This window comes from Centroberyx affinis, unplaced genomic scaffold (assembly GCF_046629955.1).
Source record: "Centroberyx affinis isolate AG114_WGS23_722 - 3 ecotype Tasmania unplaced genomic scaffold, CSIRO-AGI_Caff_v1 ptg003119l_1, whole genome shotgun sequence".
NCBI lineage: Eukaryota > Metazoa > Chordata > Actinopteri > Beryciformes > Berycidae > Centroberyx > Centroberyx affinis.
In genome coordinates this window covers 133198-145283 of record NW_027281184.1, presented here as the reverse complement: position 1 = coordinate 145283, position 12086 = coordinate 133198, and positions in this window count along the sequence as shown.

The window sequence follows — 12086 nt, the reverse complement described above, 5'->3', positions numbered from 1 at the left end:
CTCTCTCTCTGCTTTAGAACGTAACCGCTGTGAAACAATCAGAAAATAACGTTTTATTTCTCTGATTCACCGGCTTTCTCGCTACTACCGCTCCCTCTCTTCATTCACTTTCTAGCTTGCTCGACCATCTCTCTCTCTCTCTCTAGCTCGCTCGACCATCTCTCTCTCGCTCTCTCTCTCGGGCTATTAATTGAAGTTATATGTAGGTTAAGTATGTTTTCAGTGCTGTGTTTTTATGAGGAGGAACTCTGATTATGTGTGAACTTTGTCGGGTGATAGCGTTACATTGGCTGTATTTATAACATTATAGGTCGGCGTTAGCTTGCTAGCCAGTTTTCATATGTGAAAACAGCAATAGTTTCACCGTGAAGCTCAGCAATGTCGCTATCTGTTATCTGCAATAACGCTAACTGTTAGTGAACTACACGGAATATGTAACGTTATATGTATTCATCATTTCCTGAATGACTGTAGTTCACCTTGCTGTGTCATTACAGCTTACCATTGTTTATTTCACCGTTACTGTAAATCAGCATTGTAGTTCACTGTACAAACGCCAGATCCATGCAGCGTAGCTAAGTTACAGCTAGCTGGCTAACCTTAGCATAGCTTTGTGTACAGTTAGATTTGGCCGCCGCTGCCGCACACGGGAGAAGTTTGCCTTCAGGGCTTTCTGCCAGAAAGCCTTTCTGACAGAAATCCACGGTTATGGTTTAGGTAGGGGTTAGGGTTACCCTAAGGCTTTCTACCAGAAAGCCCTGAAGGCAAACTTGTCCCGTGTGCGCCGCTGCCTTGCATCGCTCTTGGCTAGTAGAAGGCAATCGTTATACACCTTTGCTTTGTAACGTTACATCATTTATTGTTGGCTAAAATCAACACTATTTGTCATAATAGCTACATAACTTAGTATCATGGATCATGTTAGCTGGTGAAGTGATTTGGCAAGCTAGCCAACTAACATATCTACTCAGAAAGTATTACGTTACGAGCAAGCAAGCTATAGAAGTAGTGAAGCTGAAGAGACTAGCCACGGGAGCGCGCATAACGTCACATCCGTTGGAATCTCCCGGAAAAAACGGCCCGAGTCCTTCACATAGAATGTAGCTTTACACACTGTTACAGGCAACGGAGAAAGACGGCTGAGGTCTCATTTTTTAAGTTACGTTACAACCCGTTCACACATTGGCAATAAAAAACGATTTATACATGTAAAAAGTTTGTAAAAGTTACATATAGGACCTTTAAGCTGAGACGGATTCCATATTCTGTTAGCGTTCAGAGGTTGCTGGTAATAGCCAAGCAATGTTAGATATAGTAATAAAGTCAATGATCACTCAAAGCTAACAGAACATTTATTTATTTTAACTTCAGCATTTCAAAGTAACACTGCAATGTGCATCTAAGCCAATACAGTGCCATCCCAGCGGCCTACATGGCGCGTCACTTAATGTGCAAAATGCAAACCAACTACACATTTTAAGAACAGGGCAGGCCTAAGTATGCTCTTGCATTATAACAAAGTAATAGCTTATAGCCTATAAAACATTACAGATATGCCTATACAAAAATAAAATACAACAAAATGGCCTATAATAATACCCATCTTCTTCCATGTCCGCAGACTCTGTGCCACTGCCATCCTCCTCATCTTCGCTCTCAAATAAGCAGCTCTGCAGACAACCCTCGGCTTCAATCTGGCTGCACTCAAAAAATGTCAATATTTTGGCTTCAAAATGGCCCTTCAGAAACCTATGGCTGATGTCACACTCATCATGTCCATCTTTTTTTTACAGTCTATGGTTGAGTGTCATTTTGTGTTTCTTACAGGGAGCTAAGTTGATCTCCACACCTGGCTCTAGCCTGGCTCTGTTTATTCATGCTAAACCAGATAAGATTTATTTTGAACTTAATGTTGAGCATTTTCAGTGTGACATACATTGATTAGACATCGATCAGACAACACTGACTTCATCAGCCTTTCACCTCTACTACAGTCAGGCAGTCAGTCTGTTGGAGCCATAATGAACTATGAGCTATGATTATGGTTAAAACTTGGGAAAAAGGGAGTTAAATGTATGAAAGTAATGAAAGTAAAATGATTTATATAAAGCGGTATACAAACATGCTATGGTAAATATGGTATGGTTAAATATGAATGTTGAATGGTTTCTGTATGCTTATGCCTTGCTCCCCCTTGGGTCAGCTCTGCTACTGCATGTATGTTGTTTATTTAATTAAGTGGTTTAATGACACCTGGGGGAAGGACACCTGGTGAGATGGGGGAGCGGAACAATTTTTCGACCGCAAATTATAGAAAGTATACCACTGAATTAGTGATTAAGTTTTGTTATTTTGAAAGTCAGTTGAAGAATATTTTCGTTAAAATCTTTTGTTAATAAAATACCTTTGTTGACTTTGGATCCGCAGTTATCGTTTGGATTGCGTGGCTTACTGTATGTGGGAATTGTTGAAGCCACTACACAGTCAGAAGCACAAATCAAAAGTTGGTCAATGTAGAGAAATTGATCTAAATCAATCTCTAATGGTCCTGATGTTACATCATGTCATGTCTGACATGTCTGTCTATAACCGTTTAACTGATAACTGTGTCGCAATGCTTCGGTGCATTATATTGAATTGAACTGAACACATGCGCCGTGGGTCTGTACAGGATCTGTGCTTGTTTTGTGCTCCATGAACGCACCTCCAGGCCATGGGAACGCTCCAAGCACATTCACAGCTTCTGCTTCTGGTGTTGACAGCCATACAGGCTAGCTAGCTGTTAGCGGAGGCTTTTAGCTGTATCCATCAAGCTCGATCACATTAAACTCAACCGCAGAGAGCTAACTAGTTAGCCGGCAGTGTGCAGCAGTGAAACTGAACCAGAAACAGAAAAGTCTGCCAGCGCTCATGAACGCTGTAGTCAACGCAACTAGGCTCGTTAATGTGGGCCAAGGAAAGATAATGCGCATGTATTTTGCATTTTCATTTGAATTTTACAGGGTAGATGCGTGACCACGAGAACATGATAATGTAAAGGGCGCCAATGCCATTACATTTGATTTATGTCAGCCTACACAAGAACATGAAAATCAAATGTTAAATTTAATTAGCATTTCCTTTTTGTCATGGATCGTGCGATTACAATAATAAACTGCTATTTCAAATTGTGTTTTTATTTTCATTTAAATAATGACAGGGTTCTGGGGCGCCCCGGTGGCTCACCGAGTAGAATACGCACCATGAGGCTCAGTCCTACCTGCAGCGACCTGGGTTCGAGTCCGGCCCACAGTCCTTTGCTGCATGTCCTCCCCACGCTCTCTCTCCCATACCATCCTGTCTCTCTCTCACTATATCTGTCCAATAAAGCATAAAATGCCAAAAAAAAATAATAATAATGACAGGGTTCTGTCATAGAGGGCGAGAAAATTAAATGTGAAATGGACTTTGGATTTGCATTTTAATATTGGCAGACAATGTGCATAAACACCTAAATTAAAAATGAAAATGCAAACTGGGCTTTTGCATTTTATTTTTATTTGAATATGGACAGAATTATGCTTTGTGACCACGAGAAAATGATAATGTAAAGGACCTCCATTTCAGAGTAAGTGTTAGTGTTTGTCTGTTTGAACCGGGTTGAACCAAGTTGTTAAACGGTAATTAACATCTTTCTTCCTGTCCTAATGGCAGAGACGAGGGAGGCAACGAAACTTGTCGGCCTGTAGGTTTGAATAACGTTAAAGCTACGCTATAAAGTTTTTTTGCTTTTTAACGTAAATGTAAAAATGTAGCCTACTTGACTGACCACACTTACATCAGAATAATGTTTTGTGTTTTTTTCTCCAGTGCTCTGAATACAATTCAACCTCATCTACTGGCTCATGTGTGCTTGGATGTGTCCCCCCAGCTTGTAAAGTGTATTATTAGTTACTTACCACAGCATGTCAGACTGAATCATTTCAATTCAGATGTGTACTGACTAGAGCCTCAAGAAACAGCTCTATCCCCATTCCTTTTCAGTTTTTACATCTTTGATAGCAGAGATAAACAGTTTTCTAATGCTGCTACCCTAGTCAGCTGTAACTGCTGAGAGTGACCTAGTCTTATACCTAGTCCTATACATTACTGTTTAAACAGCTTGGTGTTCCCTGGTTTCTTCTATGGACCTTGTCTTGCAATGTTGTGGTTTCCACTCAGTTACTTGCCATGTCATCCCCACGTCATCCTCCAGAAAAGTGAAAATAAGATAAATATTGTTTTCACAGACCCTATATCATCAACACAGTAGAATTAATTAAGACATCACTGATCATGGAGCCTCAATGTAATTTACTCAGCGTTGGTTAAAATCAAAGCCATCGTTGTCTACTATGGGCTGACAAGTTCGGGCAAAAAGTATGGCATTTCGTTGAAATGGAGGTCCGTCCTGTCCGGAAGCCAGAGCCTGTCCTGTTCACGCCTCCACAGTACTTACTTCTTTTCTGGATTGACAAACTAAAAAATTTACAAAAAGGAAAAATGCACATCTCGCTTTCCTTTTCTGTGGTGTCAGCTGAAATGTAAAAGCAAAGTGGCAGTGAAATCACTTTTTTATTTATTGTGTTTAAATGACTAAAACGATTGATGCTGGAGGTACAAAGTACACACATTATTTTAATATTTGTAGACAAAGGACTTTGGCTTTGCATTTTAATATTGGACAAATATTGGACAGACAATGTGCATACATACCTAAACTTGAAAATGAAATGCAAACTGGGCTTTTGCATTTGAATTTGAATTGATTTTGGCATACATAACTGAAAATTAAATTATTTTCATTTTAATTTTGTCAGTATTATGCTTTCATACATCTCTGTACAAAGTGAGTATAACAAAGATATTTCTATAGAAACAAGGGACCACACGTTTTGTCCAAGCTTTACAAAGTTTACCATCTCAACTCTTTCATAATTGTCTATAGGAAATTAATAGAATTCAAAGTAATTTTGCCATAAAGAACCCTTCACTGCTGATCATACAACAGATAAAAGAAGATAAGGTGAATTTCATTTGCAGTTTCCTCCAAATCAGATAAGACAGATGCTGATGCTGCTGTTCTCTCCTGGTGCATTGTGTTCTACAGCTGATAGACATGGATGGACCTGACCTTAACTTTGCAAGAGACTTGGAGAGATCTTTGGCTTCTGTGTAACACACAGTTCTAGCATATTTAGCTATTCATAGTTTACTTTTATACCAAATGTCAACGCAGCATTTTTTATTTTTAAATTGGAAATCATTTGTTAGAAAACAATAATTCGAATAAAAATGCATGGGAAGTCCAAACAATGCAGTAGTTCCCCAGTCTGAAAATAATTTGTTTTTAACATCCTGTATTGATTAATTCTAACCCAGTCATTAAAAATAAGTAAATAACTTGTGGAAATAATTTAGGCAGTGCATGCAGCAAACTATTTGACCCCAACTGAACTACATTAGACGGGTTTACAGCTAAACATGGCTGTGGTGTGGCCAACTCAATTCTCTATTCAAGTAAACCACTTTCCACCAAACATCTATCTATCTATCTATCTATCTTTTTTTATTTAGGCTGTTGCCATTGCAGATGATTTGGCAGCTCTGGTGTCAAATAACCTGATATTGTAGCTCTAGTAGGATTAAGTGCCATTTGGCCCTGCTGTGGCCTAGTAGTTACTGTGTTCAATCTCTCCCTCTAGTGGTCAGAAAATAGAAATTATAACATGGAGCCCTCTGAGCTGAAGCATAAACCAGCTCTTTATGACAGTTTTAGCCTTGCTAAAAACATTAACAATACTGCCGAAGTGGGTTTCCAATCATGTCACATCAATACAGAGAAATGACTTTACTACTAATTTTGGTATAACAAACTTTTTGGACTCCTTGCAACCTTGAATTTCCATGAAGGAGTGAAAATTGTAAGAAAATTATGAGGCTGTTGGGGGGGAAAAAAGATATTACCACACTTAGCTCCATGTAGTTTGATTGATTTGATTGATCAACTTTTACACACATATTGTTTATGCAGACTGAAGAATAGCCTGATGGAAGTGAAGTGTGTTGGAGATTAACAGACTTGTTAGATGGCAGGCCTGTCTCAAAGGATGTGACAGCACCAATTATCATGAGTGGAAAAACTTGAGGTTCACTTCCCAGTAATGTTGGCCGTCCTCATCATTCTGATATCTGAGAGGGTTTACTCAAGCTGTATTTAGCCTGGGACTACTGTTAATTCTGAGTTGGATTCATCCCATGTACAACCTAATCGTGAACTGGCACAAACTAAATGTCCTACTCTTTCTGAGTCTCTGTGTGGATGCATGCAGGGTATCAGGGCAGTCTACTGATTAAAGTAGAGAGGTTATGACTGGAGGGTTGTTGGTTTGGGCCCCAGCCGGGAAAATTTAGAAGTAAATAAACAAGTCACACAAAGACAAATCTGGGAACGGTTTATCCACTGTGCTACAGACACGCTGGACATTTTCAAATGTCCAGCGTGTCTTTCTTGAGGTCAGAACCCCTGATCCCCTTGGCATGGATACATATGTCACCATCACAAAAAGTGTGCACAAACACAGTTAGACTTATGTTTCACTACTGGGATTGTACAAAACTCAAAGGTCCAGTCCAGTAAAAGATGAATTTAAGCAACAAATAAGACATGTAATATTACTGCTCAAAATTATCATCAAATCACATTTTATTTTATAGATTGCACAAAATTAAAAAGACTTAAAAAGACAAGATTAAAAAAGACTTATGTTTCACTACTGGGATTGCACAAAACTCAAAGGTCCAGTCTGGTAAAAGATGAATTTAAGCACCAGAGAAGTCATGCAATACTAGTGCTCTAAATTATCATCAAGCCATCGCTGAAAAATAGATGTCTTAAAGCTGGGGCCTCTGGTCGTCCATATGATCATGGATATTTGAGTCTTTTAGTCCAGCATGGTGATGGTCTCCATGGAGCTCCAGTACTCTTCATCTTCTTCCTCCACCTCCAGCACTGGGGAGACGCTGGGCTGCTGACAAATCCGATAGAAGGGCCCCGTTTGAAAAAGATCATCAAAGTCTTCCAAAAAGGCGGGGTTCTCCTTCCAAAGTTGCCAGATATCCTGATCCTGGCACTCCATGGAGCTTGAGTATTCTTCAGCTTCCTCTTCTTCATTCAGCTCAGGCACTGGGGAGACACTGGGCTGCTGACTAACAGTTTGCTTTGCCACCCTTCTTCTTGTTGGTGCATGGCTGCGTGGAGCGTCTGGAGGCCTGGGTGTCCCATGGACTGCAACAGGATGTTGCTTGATGGTTTTGATGGGGCCCTTAAGCATTTTGTCCATGCTCTGCCCATGCTCGACACCAGAGAAGTCCAGCACGGCGATGGTCTCCATGGAGCTCCAGTATTCTTCATCTTCTTCCTCCACCTCCAGCACTGGGGAGACGCTGGGCTGCTGACAAATCCGATAGAAGGGCCCCGTTTGAAAAAGATCATCAAAGTCTTCCAAAAAGGCGGGGTTCTCCTTCCAAAGTTGCCAGATATCCTGATCCTGGCACTCCATGGAGTTTGAGTATTCTTCAGCTTCCTCTTCTTCATTCAGCTCAGGCACTGGGGAGACACTGGGCTGCTGACTAACAGTTTGCTTTGCCACCCTTCTTCTTGTTGGTGCATGGCTGCATGGAGCATCTGGAGGCCTGGGTGTCCCATGGACTGCAACAGGATGTTGCTTGATGGTTTTGATGGGGCCCTTAGGCATTTTGTCCATGCTCTGCCCATGCTCGACACCAGAGAAGTCCAGCACGGCGATGGTCTCCATGGAGCTCCAGTATTCTTCATCTTCTTCCTCCACCTCCAGCACTGGGGAGACGCTGGGCTGCTGACAAATCCGATAGAAGGGCCCCGTTTGAAAAAGATCATCAAAGTCTTCCAAAAAAGCGGGGTTCTCCTTCCAAAGTTGCCAGATGTCCTGATCCTGGCACTCCATGGAGCTCGAGTATTCTTCAGCTTCCTCTTCTTCATTCAGCTCAGGTACTGGGGAGACGCTGGGCTGCTGACTAACGGTTTGCTTTGCCACCCTTCTTCTTGGTGTGTCGCTGCGTGGAGCATCTGGAGGCCTGGGTGTCCCATGGACTGCAACAGGATGTTCCTTGATGGTTTTGATGGGGCCCTTAGGCATTTTGTCCATGCTCTGCCCATGCTCAACACCAGAGAAGTCCAGCACGGCGATGGTCTCCATGGAGCTCCAGTATTCTTCATCTTCTTCCTCTACCTCCAGCACTGGGGAGACGCTGGGCTGCTGACAAATCCGATAGAAGGGCCCCGTTTGATAAAGATCATCAAAGTCTTCCAAAAAGGCAGGTTTCTCCTTACAAGGTTGCCAGATGTCCTGCCCCTGGCACTCCATGGAGCTCGAGTATTCTTCAGCCTCCTCTTCTTCATTCAGCTCAGGCACTGGGGAGACGCTGGGCTGCTGACTAATGCTTTGCTTTGCCACCCTTCTTCTTGTTGGTGCGTGGCTGCGTGGAGCTTCTGGAGGCCTTGGTGTCCCATGGACAGCAAGAGGATGTTGCTTGATGGTTTTGATGGGACCCTTAGGCATTTTGGCCATGCTCTGGCCATGCTCGACACCAGATAAGTCCAGAAGGTTTATAGGATGGGAGACTGTGGGCGGGCTGCAGAGAGAACCACTCTGAGTGCTGCTGAAGATCAGAGGCTCCAAGGGGAAAATGTCTGAGCTGTCCTCTGGTGTTTCGACAAGCCCACGCAGTTCTTGTGGAGAACCCTCACTCAGAGGAATACAGTTCCTTTGTCTTGTTCTGCAGGTATCAGACCTGGCAGTTTTTGGCCTGGCAGGTGGAGTGGGTGCAGAAAGCCCCCTTTCTCTTGTTCTGCAGGTATCACACCTGGCAGTTTTTGGCCTGGCAGGTGGAGTGGGTGCAGAAAGCCCCCTTTGATTTGTTCTGCAGGTATCAGACCTGGCAGTTTTTGGCCTAGCAGGTGGAGTGGGTGCAAAAATCCCCTGACACTGAAGGTTTTTCAGTGAAGCCTCCATCTCCAGTCCTAGGGTGGCATTTTTGATGGGACAATGAGTGACAGACCCTGTTGCCACATGCTCAACTGGCGCAAGGCGTGCCCGGCTAGGAGGTGGATTATATACAGGTGTGCTGAGTTTAATCATCACCTTACTGGATCTTGGAGTTGCCACTTGTGAAGCATGTTGTGCACAAACAGGTCCAGCTGGATCATTGACACATAAGCTGCTTTGCTTTGTCACTGGTTGCGTCACCCTTCTTCTTGTCTGTGCGTGGCTGCGTGGAGCTTCTGGAGGCATGGGTGTCCCATGGACTGCAAGAGGATGTTGCTCAGAAATGCAACAGTTGTCCCTCGGTGGTTGTCTCTCCTTACTCTCTTCCTTCATTTTACCAACCGAGTTCTTTGACACCGTTGTATGTGCTGACATCTCTGGGTGCTTGTTTGCTTTGATGGGACCCTTAGTCATTTTGTCCATCTTATTACCCGACATGTTCTCAGTTGTGGCAGGTTTGGTGGGAGGCTTGGCATCATTGTCCGTCTCACCCTTTTGAAGGCTTCTGGTGGTGATAGGTTTGAGGGGACCTTTTGGCATTTGGTCCATCATTTTTCGCCACACGCACTCAGTTGTGGTAGATTTGATAGGAGCCTTGGCCTTATGGTCCCTCTCACTCACTAGAAGGCTTCCGCTGGTGATAGGTTTGAGTGGACCTTTAGTGTTTTTGTTACTCGTCCTCTCCTGCACACAAGAAAAGGTCTTTTTAATGTGTGGGGATGTCAAGCCAGCCACTGTGAGGAGTGGGAGCTTGACTGGTGGACTGGTCTTCACAATTGGTGACAGCCATTCTGTCTCCACCACCTTTTCACCAGCAGCGGTGCTGTTGATCAGTTGGGACTGATGCTTCTGCCTCCCTTGAGGCCTTTGCTGGGAAACTCCATGGGAACAGCTCCGGCGCCCCAGCAATTTAGGGAGAGGATCTAGACGGCCAGTCTCAGAGCTCTGTAGAGTGGTGCCTTGTACCTCCAACACCAGCGGTTTCTGGGAAATTTGGTGTTTGTATCCGTCTTTCATGACTGTAGGGTATGTCACCTGTTTTATCATGCTCAACTTCACTAGACTTTCAGAGTAATCTCCATGCAAAGACATTTGTCTTGCCTAAAAGTAGAGGACAGTGAGCAGAAACAAAAAGTGCATACCTGAATCAGTCAGTAGAATGTGGTAGAATCAACAGAATGCAGTGACAGTGTACAGTTGCTAGATTAATTGTATTTGAGGTATGTGCCTTTTACTTTGCGTTCTCTCGCGTTCGAACAGTTTGCACTGCACACTGAACACCCATTTTATAACCACGCACTGCTATTGTGTCACAGACGGGCCATTGTGACATACCACTTCGATTCTGACTGATCTTAAACAGCTGTCCTTAATTTAAAAAAAAAATGTTTTGCGGCAAATAAAAGCCTAAATATATTAAATTCATTCGAGCTACACTGTTAATAAACCAAACCTAATTAGTTATTTTTATTAGATATTTTGTTAGGGCTCATGATGTTTATGTCACATAAATAAACCATTTAAATTGCATTCGATTAGAGTCTACTGTGTTTATCCAAACCTATTTTTTGCCTGTCTGTCCATTTCAATCAACGAAGCCGTTTTTTATTTTTTCATATTTAACAGCCTGAACAGTTCCAATATAAATAGAATCCAAATATAAATACTAATAGGCAGTAAACATCTGTTGTCTCCATCTGTATACATTTAATATAGGCTTTCATAATGTGAATAGTTCTGACAACGCACATCTGCACGTCTAGACACATTTCTGTAGCCTACGCTATATCCAGCCTCATGTATAGGAATGTGAATATAGCGATATTAATTTGCACATCCACTCTTTAAATCTAATACATGAGCCAATGATACACATTGTGCACACAAAATAAACGATCGATCGATCTATCTAGGCTATCTATCTATCTATTCATATTTTTTCTCAGTAGCCTACAGGTTGTAATTATGTTTTAGGCTACATCCTCTTTATATTCTTAACATCCTATTTTTTTCGGGGATCATTTAAGCGTCAGTCAGTCAATCAGTCTGTCTGTCTGTCTGTCTGTCAGTTTTTCAACCTAATCACTTCCATAATGGACATGTTAGATGGAAACTTTTTTGTAAATGTCTGATTTGATATAATGCAGCTTGACAAATTCAGTAGGCTATGTCTTGACGAAAGCTTGACGAATATTCCGTCAATTCTTGGTTATTTGAAACTATTAAATGTGAGATTTCTTTTTTTGAACTTATTTTATTTAGTATCAGAATAATACATTGATCACATACAAACACATACAATCTTGTATATTCCTTGACAGCCAAGCTCATCCGACATTTTCAGTTACCAATCAGAGTTTTTAAGAGGGAAAAGACATTGTTGCAAGAGAATATCGTAGGCAAAAAAATAAAAATAAAATAAATAAATAAATAAATAAATAAATAAACAAATAAATAAAAAATAATAAAATAAAAATAAAGAAAGAAAAAAGAGACATAGGTATATATACATATATATCTTTTTTCAAGTATTCTTCTATTCAGCCATATACCGAATTACAGGTGTCCATCTCCGCACAAAAATATCCTTTTTCATTTGCAATTGTGCAGTCATTTCTTCCATTCTGTACACCTGTCTCAGTCTCTTAGGCCATTGTTCCACTGTAGGGGGTTGATTTTGCAACCAGGAAATAGTTATCATTTTCCTTGCAATTAACAGTAATACCCTTAAGATATACAAATTATCCCCATAGAGTATACTTCTCAGTATACAAGAATATAATACAGTGGATTCAAAGGTAAATCAACATCTAAAATGACTTTTATTTCACGTTTAATATTTTCCCCAAAATTTCTGCAGTCTTCAATCCCAGAAAATATGTGTATGATCCCCAATCATTCCACAGCCTCTCCAGCATAATGGTGAGGGCCCTCCAACAAACCCGGACACCACTTGAGGGGTCCTAAAGTACCTAACCTTAA